The sequence below is a fragment of the Nicotiana tabacum genome, chromosome 4, assembly GCF_000715075.1.
Source record: "Nicotiana tabacum cultivar K326 chromosome 4, ASM71507v2, whole genome shotgun sequence".
Taxonomy (NCBI): domain Eukaryota; kingdom Viridiplantae; phylum Streptophyta; class Magnoliopsida; order Solanales; family Solanaceae; genus Nicotiana; species Nicotiana tabacum.
Genome location: NC_134083.1, coordinates 79,022,250 through 79,039,147, shown reverse-complemented (window position 1 = coordinate 79,039,147; position 16,898 = coordinate 79,022,250).

The following is a 16,898-nucleotide window of genomic DNA, read 5'->3' as shown; positions in this document are numbered from 1 at the left end:
TTGGACATCTGAATCTGCATTCTTTTCCATCATTTGCTTGAACATATTTTCAATATGTCCTATCTCATTGTTTGAAGAACTTGAACCATGGGAAAGATAAGGAGATGGGTTGCTCGGTTGTTGATACATTGGGGGCCTTTGAAAATCCGACCCCCGGTTGCCTTTATTGTTACTCCATCTACCTTGATTAATGCCTCCCCAATTTCCTTGGTTGTTTTCACTCCAATTTCCTTGATTGTTGTTGTTATGCCAATTCCCTTGATTGATAGAATTTCAATTGCCATGATTGTTTTGTGGTGGCCATTGTTGTTGGTTTGGGCCTTGGTAGTTGTTTCTTTACCATTGAAAATTGTTCACATATTGAACTTCCTCCTCTTGTTCATTATAAGAAACTTGCTCAAAACCACCATCATTTTGCACATAGTTCTCCACTCGAGTTTTCACTTGTGGACCCTTGGTCCTTCTCTTGTTCACCAACATATTCACTCCCTCCATAGGATTAACTTTCTTGGGAACTTGCACTTGACTTAGTTGGGCCTTTTCTAGTTGAGTCATGGTAGTGGTCAATTCAGCAATGGATTGCCCATGGTCTTGCAATTCTTTGTGAAGGTGGATCATATTTGGATCACCTTGTGGAACATTGGGCCGGGTTGCCAAGCCGACGATGTTTCCGCCATCTCATTCAAGATTTCACAAACCTCCGCATAAGGCTTAGTCAAAATGTTCCCACCTGCTAGTTGATTCACTACACATTGATTGGTTGTGTTAATCCCACGATAAAAGGTTTGTTGAATCATGTTTTTCGTCATATCGTTGTTGGGATATTCCTTAACCTATTGTTCTATAGCGCTTCCATATTTCATGTAGTGGTTCATTCGGCTCTTGCTTGAATGTCCAAGATCTCATATCGAAGTGTAGCCATATGCCCGGGAGAGAAAAATTTAGTAATGAACTTTTCCGCCAACTCATCCCAAGTGTGAATTGAATGGTTAGGCAATCGTTCCAACCAATCTAAAGTTTTCCCCCGTAGAGAGAAGGGAAAAAGCCTTAGCCTCAATGCATCCTCAGAAACATTAGTTTTCTTGCTCCCCCAGCATGTATCCACAAAGCCCTTCAAATGTTTATACGCATTTTGAGTTGGAGCACCGGTAAAGAAACCCTGTTGCTCGAGAAAAATGAGCATCACATTGGTGATTTGGAAGTTTCCCTCCCTAATGCGGGGATGGACTATTGCACTAGCATAACCTTCGTTGGGCAATATCTAGTGTGGAGCCACATGTGGTAGAGGTGAGGTGGAATGGGCACATTGTCATGTGGTACCCTGCCTCTCCGATTGGCTTGAGGCTCAAGAGGTAGCTCCTATACTTGTTCCTTCTCGCCATCCAATGCCCCCAAAGGCAAATTTCCGAGATTATTGTACCTATAATTTCTTAAATAAGTTAGTAACATGGAAGAGAAAGAAGATATTACAAAAACACACTCAAATATATAGCTAACACCATTTTAACTCCCCGGCAACGGCACCAAAAATTGATCCACGTCCAATACGCACTCAATAGAGAGTGGAAACGGTCGTTGGAAGAATAATATCCAACAAGAGTCGGGGTCGATTTTCACAGGAAGTTTAATATGGGTGTTAGGGTATACACTTGTTGAGAGCAAATTAAATAACTAAAATGCGCTACCAAACAAGGGGTTTTGTTTTTTACTTCTAAATTAACACTAACAATTATAAACTAATGAGAAGAAACTAGAAAGCGAGTGATTGTTTTTGCTGTTTTTACCAAATGGTTAAAAAGGCCTAGGGATGTGACCTTCGTCTAGGTGTTCACCCAATAGGTTAAGTACTTAACACTTGTTTTATTGATTGAGGTTTATTATAGCTCTCAACTCTAAGTTACCCATTCAATACCTCTCGGTCATAGAGTGATTTTGCCCAATTTAGCTTTCTCAAGCCCAAATGGGTATCAAGCTAAATAGTTGATATGAGCTCAAGTCGGGTTTTTCCTATCTATAATTCAAACCCTTTAATTAGGCTAATCAGATCCTTAATTAGCCCAATTTCCTGTTAGCCAAGTTTTCCTAGACTAAGTCCCTCTTTCTCAAGTAAAGACCAAGTCAAAAAGGCATGAATCAATGTTTGAAATCATTAATTCTAAAATTAAATCATAAACAAGGCTAAATAATCAACACTCAATCATAAACAAGCATTAAATTAAATATCCATAAGTTTTACACGCTAGGGTTGGGTCACAACCCTAGTAAACATCTAGCTACTCATAGTAGAAAAAGAAAAATAACAAAGAAGCAATACTAATTAAACTCATAATATAATATTAAAATGATAAACTGTGATGTTTTTATCACAAAATGATCACAAATTTCCTAAAATGAAAAACTACAACGGCTACAGCTGCTTAAACTTCAAAGCTTGACCTAAAAATGTGATTCTTGTCTATTTATAGTGGCCCAAAATTCGTTGATTAAAATGCCCCTCGGGAAGTTCTGCGACTGCACAACTCCATGTGTGATCCGCACATTGTTTGGTCTTGCAAGGAACTGGATTTTGCAGCAACACAATTTGGTATGCGGCTGCACAATTCTTGTGCGGTCCACACTTCAAGCAAGGCTTCAATCTTGGTCATTTGCACACTCTCTAAACTTTTTGAATTCTTGTCAGTGCGGACTATATTTTGCGGCTGCTGAATTCATTTGCGGTCCGCACTTCTGCTTAAAGTACTATTGGGCTTCTTCATCAGTTCTGTGGTCGTAGAGCGAATTTTGTGGTCTGCACTTACTTAATTGTGCGGCCGCACTTCAGCTTAAAGTACTTCTGGGTTTCTTCACCGGTTCTGTGGCCGCAGAGGGAATTATGTGCTCCGTACTTGCTTCTGCGGCCATATACATACCTCTGTGGATCGCACTTCTTGTGCGTTGTGCCCCTTCTTGCCTTGTGAGTCGGAACACTCCTTTTTGAGTTGAATTTCTTCATAAGAGCCCAAATTTCCAATATTCCTACAATTTGCACACTTTTATTAGTTTTTGAGAACATAAATCAATACTTTCGGACTAAAACAAAAGTAAAAAGGTACTAATAAGTGGTCAAGATCCACACTTATCAGGACTCTCTTCTATCAGGTTGTGGATATAGCTGAGAGTATTTAGCGTATTTGCAACCGCAGCGGAGAGTTTACGCCGAAGGACAAGTGGCCCCGGCAGTTTGGAGGATTCAGTGGTGCCCCACCTAGGGGCAGAAGTCAGTTTATGAGGGGTCAGCCTAGAAGGCCCATGCAGTCAGCACCACCGCCTGCTCGGAGTGCTCCAGCACGACCCTACTTCAGTGCCATTACAGAGAGTACTTACCGTCTGCCAGCTATTCAGGGTACCTCCAGTGGGTATTCATTCCATCAGGGTCAGCCTTCAGGTCAGCAGTCTACTGCTCCGAGGGGTTGTTTCGAGTGCCGGGAGTTTGGCCACATGTAGAGGTTTTGTCCCGGACATCGGGGCAAGGCCGAGCATCAGGACCATTGCCCCATGATTACCGCACCAGCTACCATACCGCCCGCCCACCCGACCAGAGGCAGAGGGAAGGTGGATAGGGGTCTTCCTAGAGGTGGATGCCACCGCTCCAACTAGATTCTATGCTATCTCTGTCAGGCTAGAGGCAATCGCCTCCGATGCAGTGATCACAGGTACTATTTCTGTCTGCCGTAGGGATGCCTCGGTATTAATTGATCCAAGGTCTACTTACTCCTATCTTTCTTCTCTATTTTCTCCTTATCTAGATGTACCTCGAGAGTCCTTGGGTATTCCTGTATATGTGTCCACGCCAGTGGGTGATTCTATTGTTGTGGATCGGGTCTATCGGTCCTGTGTGGTGACTTTTTGTGGATATGAGACCAAAGTGAATCTTCTATTTCTCGATGTGGTTGATTTCGAGGTTATCTTAGGCATGGACTAGTTGTCCCCGTACCATGCCATTCTTGATTGTTATTCCAAGACTGTTACCTTGGCGATAACTGAGTTGCCCAGATTAGAGTGGAGGGGTTTGTCTGTCGGTACTTCCAGCTGGGTTATTTCTTTCTTCAAGGCTCGACATATGGTCGAGAAGGGTTGTTTGGCCTATTTGGCCTTTGTTCGGGATACTTCTATAGAGACTCCCACGTTAGATTTAGTGTTGGTGGTACAAGAGTTCTCCGATGTATTTCCTGCTGATCTACCAGGTATACCGCCGGATCAGGATATCGATTTCGGCATTGATTTGTTGCCAGGCACCCAACTTATTTCTACTTCACCTTATCGTATGGCACCGAAGGAGCTAAGAGAGTTAAAAGAGCAGCTTCAGGAGTTTCTTGATAAGGGGTTCATTAGACCTAGTGTGTCGCCTTCGGGCGCTCCGGTGTTATTTGTGAAGAAGAAGGATGAGAGTATGCGGATGTGGATTGATTACCGCCAGTTGAACAAAGTCACCATCAAGAATAAGTACTCGTTGTCGGACATTGATGATTTGTTTAACCAGTTGCAGGGTGTCACGGTGTTCTCTAAGATCGACTCGAGATCTGGGTATCATTAGCTGAGGATTCGTGCTTCGGATATTTCGAAGATGGCTTTCCGAACTAGATATGGCCACTATGAGTTTTTAGTGATGTCCTTTGTCTTGATTAATGCCTCAACGGCATTTATGGATTTGATGAATCGGGTGTTTAGGCTGTATATTGACTCATTCGTCATTGTCTTCATTGATGACATATTGATCTATTCGTATAGTATGGAGGAGCATGAGCAGCATTTGAGATTAGTGCTTCAGACCTTGCGGGAACAGAAGCTTTATGTGAAGTTCTCCAAGTGTGAGTTCTGGTTGGATTCTGTGGCTTTCTTGGAGCATATTGTATCAGGTGAGGGTATTAAGGTGGATCCCAGGAAGATCAAGCCCGTCCAGAGTTGGCCTCGTCCTTCCACATCGACCAAGATCTGGAGTTTCCTGGGGTTAGCAGAATATTATCGTCAGTTCGTGGAGGGCTTCTCGCCTATTTCATCGCCCTTAACTACATTGACCCAAAAAGGTTCTCTGTTCATATGGCCCGATGATTGCAAGGCAAGATTTCAAAGCTCAAGACCGCTTTGACTACATCACCAGTGTTAGTGTTACCCTCCGGTTCAGAGATGTATATAGTGTATTGCGACACTTCGCGCGTTGGCTTGGGTTGTGTATTGATGCAAGAGGGGCGAGTTATTGCATATGTTTCACATCAGCTAAATCCCCAGGAGAAGAATTACCCCGTACATGATCTAGAGTTGGCCGCGATAGTTCATGCTCTCAAAATTTGGAGGCATTATCTCTATGGGTGTCCTATGAGGTTTACACCGATCATCACAGATTGCAGCATTTGTTTAAGAAGAGGGACATTAATTTGAGGCAGCACAGGTGGCTTGAGTTACTAAAGGACAATGATATTACCATCCTTTACCATCCGAGCCAGGTGAATGTGGTTGAGTATGCCTTGAGTAGGAAGGCTGAGAGTATGGGTAGTTTGCCATTCATTTCGGTAGAGGAGAGGCCATTGGCTTTGGACATACAGTCCTTAGCTAACAGACTTATGAGGTTGAATATTTTCAAGCCCAGTCGAGTTCTTGCATGTGTTATGGCTCAGTCTTTATTACTTGAGTGGATCAAGGCTCGTCAGTACGATGATCCGCACTTATTGGTTCTCGGAGCGATGGTACTACAGGGTGGTGCCAAGGAGGTTACTATCGGGCGGGATGGTGTACTGTGACTCCAGGGTTGCCTATATGTTCCTAATGTTGATGGTTTGCGCAAGAAGATACTAGAGGAGACACATAGTTCTTAGTATTCTATTCATCCAGGTGCTACGAAGATGTATCGCGACCTGAGGCAGCATTATTGGTGGCGACAGATGAAGAAGGACATAGTTGAGTATGTAGTAAGATGTCTGAATTGCCAGCAGGTTAAGTACGAGCACCAGATGCCAGGTGGCCTACTCCAGCAGATGGTTATACCAAAGCTGAAGTGGGAGCACATCACTATGGACTTCGTAGTTGGGTTGTTGCGGACGTTGAGAAGTTTGATGTCGTTTGGGTCATTGTCGATAGGTTTACCAAGTCGGCACACTTTATTTCGGTGGTGACTCCTTACTCTTAAAAGAGGATGACCTAGATTTACACTCAGGAGAAGATTCTAGATAGAGGCCCTCAATTCACTTCACATTTCTGAAGAGCAGTATAGAGTGAATTGGGTACCCGAGTAGAGCTCAACATAACCTTTCACCCGTAGACCGACGGGCAGTCGGAGCGGACAGTTCAGATTCTAGAGGATATGCTCAGAGCATGTGTCATTGACTTCGGAGGGTGGTGGGATAGATTCTTGCCCTTGGCCAAGTTTGCTTACAACAACACTTATCAGTCCAGCATCGAGATGGATCTATTTGAGGCTTTATATGGTCGGCGGTTTCATTCGTCCATCGGATGGTTTGAGCACGGTGAGGATAAATTATACGGCACTGAGTTAGGGAAGAAAGCCTTGGAGAAGGTAAAGTTGATTCAGGAGCGGCTTCGCACAGTCCAGACAGAAGAGTTATACGGATTAGAAAGCGCGTGATTTATAATTTATGGTGGGCGAGAAGGTTCTCTTGAAACTCTCGCCGATGAAGGGTATCATGCGGTTCGGGAAGAATGACAAGCTGAGGCCACGTTTTATTGGCCCATTTGAGGTGCTGAGGCGAGTTGGGAAGGTTGCTTATGAGCTTGCCTTGCCTCCCAGTCTATCGGGAGTTCATCCGATCTTCTATGTGTCTATGCTCCGGAGGTACCATGCCAATTATAGCACGGTTCAGCTAGATGAAAGTTTAGGTTATGAGGAAGATCCAGTTGCAATTGTTGACAGGCAAGTTCGCCAGTTGAGGTCCAAGAAAATTTATGCGGTAAAGGTCCAGTGGAGGGTCAACTAGTCGAGGAATTGACTTGGGAGGCTGAGGAGGACATGAGGAGAAGATATCCACACTTATTCAGCACTCCAGGTATAATTCTATACTCGTTCGAGGACAAACGTTTGTTTAAGAGGTAGAGAATGTAACGACCCAGCCAGTCTTTTTACGTCCTAGATCCCCATTACCCTAATTAAGACTCCTCGTATGTGCTTTTACTGTTTTATGACTTGCGGGGATAATTGATTTAGGTTTGGAAGGGTTCGGGTTGAAATCAGGACACTTAGTTCCTTAATAGTGGCCTAAGGTGGCCAAGTTTGTGTTACATCCCGTATTTTTGTACGTTAAAATTTCATCGTAAGTTAATCGACGTAAGTTCAGGAATGAGATTAGTTTGGGATTATAAGCGTTATTCTATTTGAAACAAGTGATAAGTAAATTCGTGAAGGTGAGAGGGTAAGCAAATCGAAAAAAATGAGTTTCGTCGAAGTTTGATATTTTGGGGTAAAATACGGCCCGAGCTAAAATATCCGATATTTATTGACTAGTGCCATATAAGGTACCACATGACCATGATAGTAAGGTGTATAAGGTGTGTTAAAAGTGAGTAGTATTTTAAATAAGTTGAGATAATTCTTAATTATGGAGTATTGGTTAATGGGAAATTAACAAGTTATTAAGAAATGGGTGGATAACTTATTATAATCTTTTGGATAACCTTGAAAACATGGCAGCAAAATGTGGCAATTAAGATGGCTCTTAAAAGTCTTGCAAGATGTCTTATTTTGGACAATTAAAGTGGCTTAGTCACCACTTGAAGTAGGCCCACACCCATTCAAACACACTTAAGAGATGTGTGACCAATTTACTTCATTTGGTCTCTTAGATTTTCAAGAGATTCAAGTAAATAGTTCTTTCCATTAAGAACTTACGTTAGACCATATTGAAGGAAATCATAAAATTTTCCTACTCCAATACTAAATAACGCATGATGAAGCACTTAGTAGGCATTGGTATTATGTTATTGTTATGAGATTTTGTAATTATAAGGGAATACAGTGTAATCTTTCTCCAGAAAATCGGTTCATGTATGTTAAGGCTATCCCTTCTTTTTTTTGGCATGATCCAATTAATACAAATGAAACGAGCAAAATACGCAACTTTCATAAATAACTTCATTCATAGAAATACTAGGGGTGTCTATATTCTTGATTCCCTGTGTGAATTATTATTATATCTTCTGCTCATGGGTCTCAGAAAAAAATTACGTATTGGATAAAGTTTATCGGAAAGGCATATTGATTTTTATGACATTTCAAGAAATCTTATTAACGTATTTATTATGTATTTCATGCATTTATACATGTACATTGACCCATGACCAGATGGTGTTGCAAGTTCTTGTTTATCTTTTACCCAAACCAGCACGTTTGATTTTCTCACCAAGCTTTTACCCTTCATATACGCACCACCACCTGATCAGCTGGTATACATTGATGATTTTGCCCACAGTGGCCGAGATGATATGATGGGATGCCCTCAGAGGCTTGATGATGTTATGAACACATGTACCTATGCACGACATGACATTCATACGCATATGCATGAAACTATAAGTATTTCATGATTTACAGAGTTATCCAGACTTACAGGTTAAGTCATTTACTCCATGTTTCTTCCATGTCTTTTATACACTAATTTATATGTCTTACATACTTGGTACATTATTTGTACTGACATCCTTTTGTTAGGGACGCTGCATTCATGCCTGCAGGTATAGACAATCAATTTGATGAGCCCTCATACTAGACGAGGTTAGCATTCAGCGAAGGGTCGGTAAGACTTCACCTCATTTAGAGTGTAGCCGAGAATTTGAGTCATCGTGTCAGAATTTTTCTACAGACTTATGGGTAGGCCGGTACCCTGTCCCATTTGATGTCAAATACTCTTAGAGGCTTTATAGGCAGAGGTTCATTTTGTACAGTATGTCAAAGGTCTCGACGGCCCATATGTATTCATGTTTTAAGAAAGATGGTTCACTGATACAATGCTTTTCCACTTATAGTTATACATTACGAGTTATGGCCATTTGGCCCATTTGCAAATGATAGTACGATAAGAGAGATATGTAACGTTGGTACTCGGTTGAGTAAGGCATCGGGTGCTCGTCGCGGCCCATCGGTTTGGGTCGTGACAAAAGTGGTATCAGAGCAGTTCTGTCCTAGGGAGTCTACAAGCCGTGTCTAGTAGAGTCTTATTTATGGGTGTGTTGTGCACCACACTTATAAGCAGGAGGCTACAGTGAATTTAGGACTGTCACTCTTTATTCTTACTCTAGATCGTGCGGTAGAGCTCAGTTGTAAGAACTCAATTTTCTAAACTCTATCTTATTCATAATACGACGATACCTACGTCCAAAAAGACGGTTGGTAAGAGATATAGCCGTGGAAGAGTTGAGTCAGAGGAACTCGATTTTGCATCATGCTTATGACGGATAAATATGAGGTATTCAGAAGATCATATGTATACTAAGATGTGTAAGCTTCTTGATAAGGATCCCTAAGGCAAGAATGCCTATCCACTCTTACGATAAAAAAGAATAAGAGAATCGGAAGATAGACACAAGTTTCAGCAAGTAAAAGAAGCAAGATGAAAAAGGGTACGAGCTACCTAGCTAATGAAGATTATCGCAGAGAAATATAAGCATTTTGAGTTACCTTCAACAATAATAGAGGTATGTACAATTGGCCACACCCATCTCATTTATGCCCTATGGGGGCTAACAGAATTAATATAAGAGAAGGCAGGATGTCAGGATCTAGTTGGGGTTAGGGTAACCCAAAATGGTGGATGGATTGTTAGCGTTAGCTGATATTTCCGAAGGATATTGCAAATATGCTAATAGATCTCCTTGTGAGACACCCAGATGGTGCACTCTAAAATAGTACAACTAGATATGAGTACTATAAAGATAGGCACTGGAAGCCTGGAAGGGATAAATATTATCTTAGTGTGACTTCCGTCCCTAGTAAAGAAAGAATGTTAGGCAACCCGAAGAGCCAATGGATGGAGAAAAGGGGAGCTAAAAGCAAAAGAATGTCTTGTTCGAGTTTTCAGAATAAAGTGATAGACATAAAAATTAACGGGAAATAAGAAGAGATTTAATGAAGCATTATGAGTAAGATGTGATACATGGATAACAACGGTAGATCAAAAAGATGATAGTATTACAGAGTCTATAGTCAAGTGAAGGAAAGGACGAGAAGTGACAGGCCTTGAGACAACAAAAGAGTATAGGCCATAAATTCATATCCCCATTTCGAGAAATAAGTTTGTGACTCCAACGTGATTACCAAAAGGAAAATTTAGACCCCAGAGTAATAAAAAATCAGCATGGACTGATGAACAAGATAAACTAAACATGAACTAGGGACTGAGTAATAGTCGGCATCTTGGGAATTTAAGAGATTACGTCCCGACGATAATAGAATAGACGACAGAAGAATACCCTTTAAAGGTCATTCAGGAAGACGCTTCCCTAAAGCAAGCAAGGTGAGTAAAGTTAAGCTTAAGGGACTGTATGTGCCAGTTACACTAAGTGTCACCCTCGCGAGTGAGGAATTTCGTTATCCTTGGTACAGAAGGATTACCGCGAGGCGAGTAAGGATCATCGATGATGTGAAAATATGCCAAAGATGAGAAGGTAAAACATTTATACGTAGATCATCGTAGCACTAAATCTTATTGCTCCCCTAAAGGGGAGAATATGGTGTAATGTGGCATTAAGTCAGAATTAAGTGGTTCTAGTAACTATGGAATGGTAAAGAAAAAATGCGATAAAAATGAGAAAGGGATGGGATTGCACTCATTCAAATCCTACAGATATGGTATAATTCCAGAACATTATGCAAGCATGACGTTAAGGAGAGGAAGTAAGGGTTTCTACTCGAGATGTTATTGATAGATAAGGAACCAGTGTGAGACATAAGTTAAGACAAAAGAAATAACCCAAGAAAGATTACGCAGAATATTGATATGAGAATGGGCCAACGAGTAGTTAGTAGTTGATTCGGGAAGAGCCTAGTTATGGCTAAACAAGTGGACACAGACAAATTAACAGATTGTGCAAGACAAATATAGTGAACCCCAACATGGGCAATTCAGTCTCGTAGATATGACATCGTGATCCTTGGGAAATATTCAACCAAGAGTTGGGTAGTTAAAAGTACCATATGAGTATTACGGGAATAAAAGAGAGTGCCAATGTAAAGACAGTCAAAATATCAGTACAGAAGCAACCCTACAAGCACAAGAGCATGGAAGTAAGTAACTACGAATTATAGGCGAGGAAGAACATCAAAAAATTTATTGGGTATACGATGTAATAAGCCCGCAACTTTACAACAGTCGGAGGGTCTTCCCTAAGTACAACAACGAAAGACTAGCTGAGGAAATAAGGAAAATGGCTTCAACCTAAGCACAGTGACCAAAAGAGGAAATGGTCTTATAACAACAGTCTCACAACAACATTGTATGCACTCCATAAGGAAGTGGCACCTAGCGTGGCTAATGAGCGGGAAATAAAACCAAAAGTTATATTCGAAATCATATGAATTGCACAAAATTCCGACATGCATGGGAACTAAGATAAGTTAAGTATGCACGCAACAAGGGGGCAGAAACACCAGGAAAAGTAATTGCTTACGTTTAAAGAAAGGTGAGATGGAACTAAAGGAATTATTCGATCAATGATCCATAGTTAATTACATTATGAATGCACTCAAGATTTCAGAGTATCATCCATGCAGCATCTATGTTGACAATCATATAGTTGTAGAAGACTCTGGTATAAGTTAAAAGAAAGAATTGAGTCCAGAGCATAGACAAGGGATTGAATTATTAAATGATGGTATGATGGATATTCCATAGCATCTATGAAAGGCTAAAGTAATAACTAATACCATGAGCCACAGATTGGAAGATAGCTTAAGCCTACATAAAGGTTGAGCGGAGAGAAAAGGAAACTAAAGAGTTACATCAACTAAGTAAATCAAGAATCTGATTATTGGACCTAGAAAGTCATAGACCTCATGATTGAGAACATTGCAGGATCACTCTTAAATATCATAGGTACAAGAGAGATAGTACAGTAGCCATATTCTATAAGGGGGTCAGAAGAATACCAGCCTCATAAGAAGTTAGTATGAAGCTCTCGCCGGATTATGTATACACCAGAGGTGCAAGTATTATAATAAAGCTTCAAGTTATGGATGTGAATTATACATATGTGGAAGGAAGGTCATGAAAGAGATACAAGATGTGATGCAAGATTATAAGGTAAGTAAGGTAAAGGTGAACAGCGTATGCGATACTCAAATGCAGAAGGTTGTGAATAGTCCATACTTTGGATAGAAGGCTAGAAGCGCGGGAATTCAATTACCAGGAATGATAGCGGCGGCGTCAGTGGCATATCTTCCAGCCTATGGTTTCTAGGTATCGAGGAGTCTAATTAAGAAAGTAAAGAAGAGTTAGAGACGATGTGATGTCTCGCTTGATGTTCTAGAATGACATAAGGAAATCTATGATGCAAGAAAGTTGAAGAAAGGTTGTGAGTAGTATAAATAGATATATGTAGGACGCAAGCTAAAGTATGGTAAAGTGGCAAGGTTTTAGGAAGACAAGAATAATGACAAGAAAGGGCGAGTGAGAAGGTGACGAGAAATGGATAAGTTCTCGGGATTAAGCCCGTGAAAATAAAAGAGCTGGTGATTTCTCTAAGTTATAGAAAGCTCAGTATAGCCTGAATGAACTCAAAGGACTTACTCATCATAAGTAGCATTTAGAAGAGATGGAATGCTACCCTGATAGTAGAATAAGGTGTAATTGTGTTAGATAAAGGATGACATTTGGGACTTCGATTGGGTAATGATTTGAAGAAGAAAAGAAAGGGATTTCATGAATTGTACAGGATTAAAATACCCACGTACAGTGAATCACATTGGGATGTTAGGAGATACAATTATGAAAACATGGTATCGTCCCTAAGTGGATCACTCTAATTACTCCAGATGACCCCGATAAGACGTGAGTGTTACATAAGAGGTCAAGTTATCAGTGGTAGATTATGGATCAACGTTAAGGTGAATCGACAATAGATGGATAAAGCTCCAACATATGAGAGGAGATAAGGATTCCATCCTTTAGATGAACAATAATAAGGAAGTATTGAAGGATTTGGATTTATACATCTATGATAAGAAGCGAGAGAGTAACCTGGAATTGGGTAGCAAACCTCGATAATAATAAAACCAAGGTAAGAGTTATGGTATATTATGACCTACTTAGATGCAGTAAAGTCATGTGGATAGATAACCGGGCCTATGAAATAAGATATAGCAATATTTGTAAGTTCAAAAAACGTACCGAGCAAAGAACTTCAAGTATACCTATAGATGCCCAGAGGGACATCTTATTAAGCTCTGTATATGAAGTGAGGCCTAGAGATTGGCTAAAAGCTAGAGGAAAAGGGAGAGAAGAGTCGCATAGGCGCACTTACAAAGTCAGAGTCACACAGGTTGCATGATAAAATGGTTTCAACAGTTAGAAGATTGGAATGATTCCGACCATGATTCGTGGTATGAGAAAGAGGCCTAAAGGGGAGAATGCCCTGGCGTTTGGGATTCATTCACAGAACAGTTGCCTAGATAGCAAGGGGAGTACTAAAGTATTCTCAAGAGCTATGGGTTATGAGAATGATAAGTGCATCAGTCAACATTCGAGGACGAATGTTCCAAAGGGGGGTATGATGTTACATCCCGTATTTTTGTACGTTAAAATTTCATCGTAAGTTAATCGACGTAAGTTTGGGAATGAGATTAGTTTGGGATTATAAGTATTATGCTATTTCAAACAAGTGATAAGTAAATTTGTAGATGAGAGGGTAAGCAAATCGAAGAAAATGAGTTTCGTCGAAGTTTGATATTTTGGGATAAAATACTGTCCGAGCTAAAATATCTGATATTTATAGACTAGTGCCATACGAGGTACCACATGACCATGATAGTAAGGTATATAGAGTGTATTAAAAGTGAGTAGTATTTTAAGTAAGTTGAGATAATTCTTAATTATGGGGTATTGGTTAATGGAAAATTAACAAGTTATTAAGAAATGGGTGGATAACTTATTATAATCTTTTGGATAACCTTGAAAACGTGGTAGCAAAATGTGGCAATTAAGATGACACTTAAAAGTCTTGCAAGATGTCTTATTTTGGACAATTAAAGTGGCTTATTCACCACTTGAAGTGGGCCCACACCCATTCAAACACACTTAAGAGATGTGTGACCAATTTACTTCATTTGGTCTCTTAGATTTTCAAGAGATTCAAGTAAATAGTTCTTTCCATTAAGAACTCACGTTAGACTATATTGAAGGAAATCATAACATTTTCCTACTCCAATACTAAATAACGCATGATGAAGCACTTAGTAGGCATTGGATTTATGTTATTGTTGTGAGATTTTACAATTATAAGGGAATACGGTACAATCTTTCTCAAGAAAATCGGTTCAGGTATGTTAAGGCTATCCCTTCTTTCTTTTTGGCATGATCCAAATAATACAAATGAAACAAGCAAAATATGCAACTTCCATAAATGACTCCATTCATAGAAATACTGGGGGTGTCTATATTCTTGATTCCCCATGTGAATTATTATTATATCTTCTGTTCATGGGTCTCAGAAAAATACGTATTTGATAAAGTTTATCCGACATGCATATTATTTTTATGACATTCCGAGAAATCTTATTAACGTATTTTTTATGCATTTCATGCATTTATACATGTATATTGACCCATGAACAGATGGCGTTATATGCAAGATGTCATCTTTTGGACAAATAAAGTGGCTTAGTCACCACTTGAAGTGGGCCCACACCCATTCAAACACACTTAAGAGATGTGTGGCCAATTTACTTCATTTGGTCTCTTAGATTTTCAAGAGATTCAAGTAAATAGTTCTTTCCATTAAGAACTCACAAATACTAAATAATACATGATGAAGCAGTTAGTAGGCATCACCACCTGATTAGCTGGTATACGTTGATAATTTTGCCCACAGTGACCGAGATGATATGATGGGATGCCCTCAAAGGCTTGATGATGTTATGAATATATGTACCTATGCACGACATGACATTCATATGCATATGCATGAAACTATAAGTATTTCATGATTTACAGATTTATCCAGACTTACAGGTTAAGTCATTTACTCCATGTTTCTTCCATGTCTTTTATACACTGATTTATGTGTCTTACATACTCGGTACATTATTTGTACTGACGTCCTTTTGTTAGGGACGCTGCATTCATGCCTGTAGGTATAGACAATCAATTTGACGAACCCTCATACTAGACGAGGTTAGCATTCAGCGAAGGGTCGGTACGACTCCACCTCATTCGGAGTGTAACCGAGACTATAGGTCATCGTGTCAGAATTTTGCTACAGACTTATGGGTAGGCCGGTACCTTGTCCTATTTGATGTCAAATACTCTTAGAGGCTTTGTAGATAGAGGTTCATTTTGTACAGTATGTCAGAGGCCTTGACGGCCTATATGTATTCATGTTTTAAGAAAGATGGTTCATTGATACAGTGCTTTTCCACTTATAGTTATACATTATGAGTTATGGCCGTTTGGCCCATTTGCAAATGATAGTACGATAAGAGAGATATGTAACGTTGGTACTCGGTTGAGTAAGGCACCGGGTGCTCGTCGCGTCCCATCGATTTGGGTCGTGACAGTTTGACTTGAGTCAAGATTTTGAGTAAACGACCTTGGAACTGGAATTTGAAGGTTCCAATAGGTTCGTATAATGAATTTGGGCTTGCGCGTATTCGGATCGGGTTTCAGGTGATCCGGGAGGTTTTTCAGCGCTTAATGTGGAAAGTTGGTTCATTGAAAGTTTCTAGTTCTTTAAATTTGGTTTGGACTAGACTTTGGTGTTATCGAGGTTCGTTTGGGATTCCGAGCCTGGAAATAGATTTGTACGGTGATTTATGACTTGTACGCAAATTTTGGTGTCATTCCGAGAAGTCTAAATATGATTCGGTGTGTTCGGAGCAAATTGTGAAGTTTGAAGTTCATAAGTTGATTCAATTTGGTTTTGGGGTGCGAATCGTAGTTTCGATGTTGTTTAACGAGGTTTGAGGCCTCGGCTTAGTTCGTATCATGTTGTTGGATGCATAGGTGTAGTTGGATGGGGTCCCGGGGGGCTTCGGGTGCGAATCAGACTTAGTTTTGGACTTGGGAACTGCTAGTGGCTTCAAATCTGGTGCAATCGCACCTGCGAGGAAATGGCCGTAGGTGCGAGCACGCAGACGCGGCCCTGTGGTCGAAGAAGAGGACTTTGGCTGGAGCTGGGTGGCCGCAGGTGTGAGGTTTGTTTCGCATATGCGCGTCTGCAGGTGCGATGGAGGCTCCGCAAAAGTGAAAGTGGGCCGACTGGCTGAGATCACAAGAGCAGAGGAAGTCCGCAGAAGTGGATCCGAAGAAGCGAAAGTTATCCGCAGAAGCGAGCCCGTAGAAGCGTGTCCCCGTCCGTAGAAGCTTGAAGGCTGAAGGTTGTGGGGGATTGTAGATGCGGCTTTTTGACCACACCTGCGGTTCCGCATATGCGGTTAAGTGACCTCAGGGGAAATCGCTAAGCAGAGGTGCATTTATTTTGCGACTTAGTCCATTTTTCCATGCACATTCACTTGGTCGTGGGAGATTTTGAGAGCACTTTTGTGGGGAAGATTAAAAGTGATTTGAACTAATTTCGAGTAAAAATTTGAAGTAGAAATCGAGTGTAAAGTTCTTTCAAGGGAAAATACATAAAGTGACCCCTGAACTTGTCTCGAAAACTTGACTGAACACTTAAAGTAAACGGGTATTTTTTTCCCTCTAAATGTA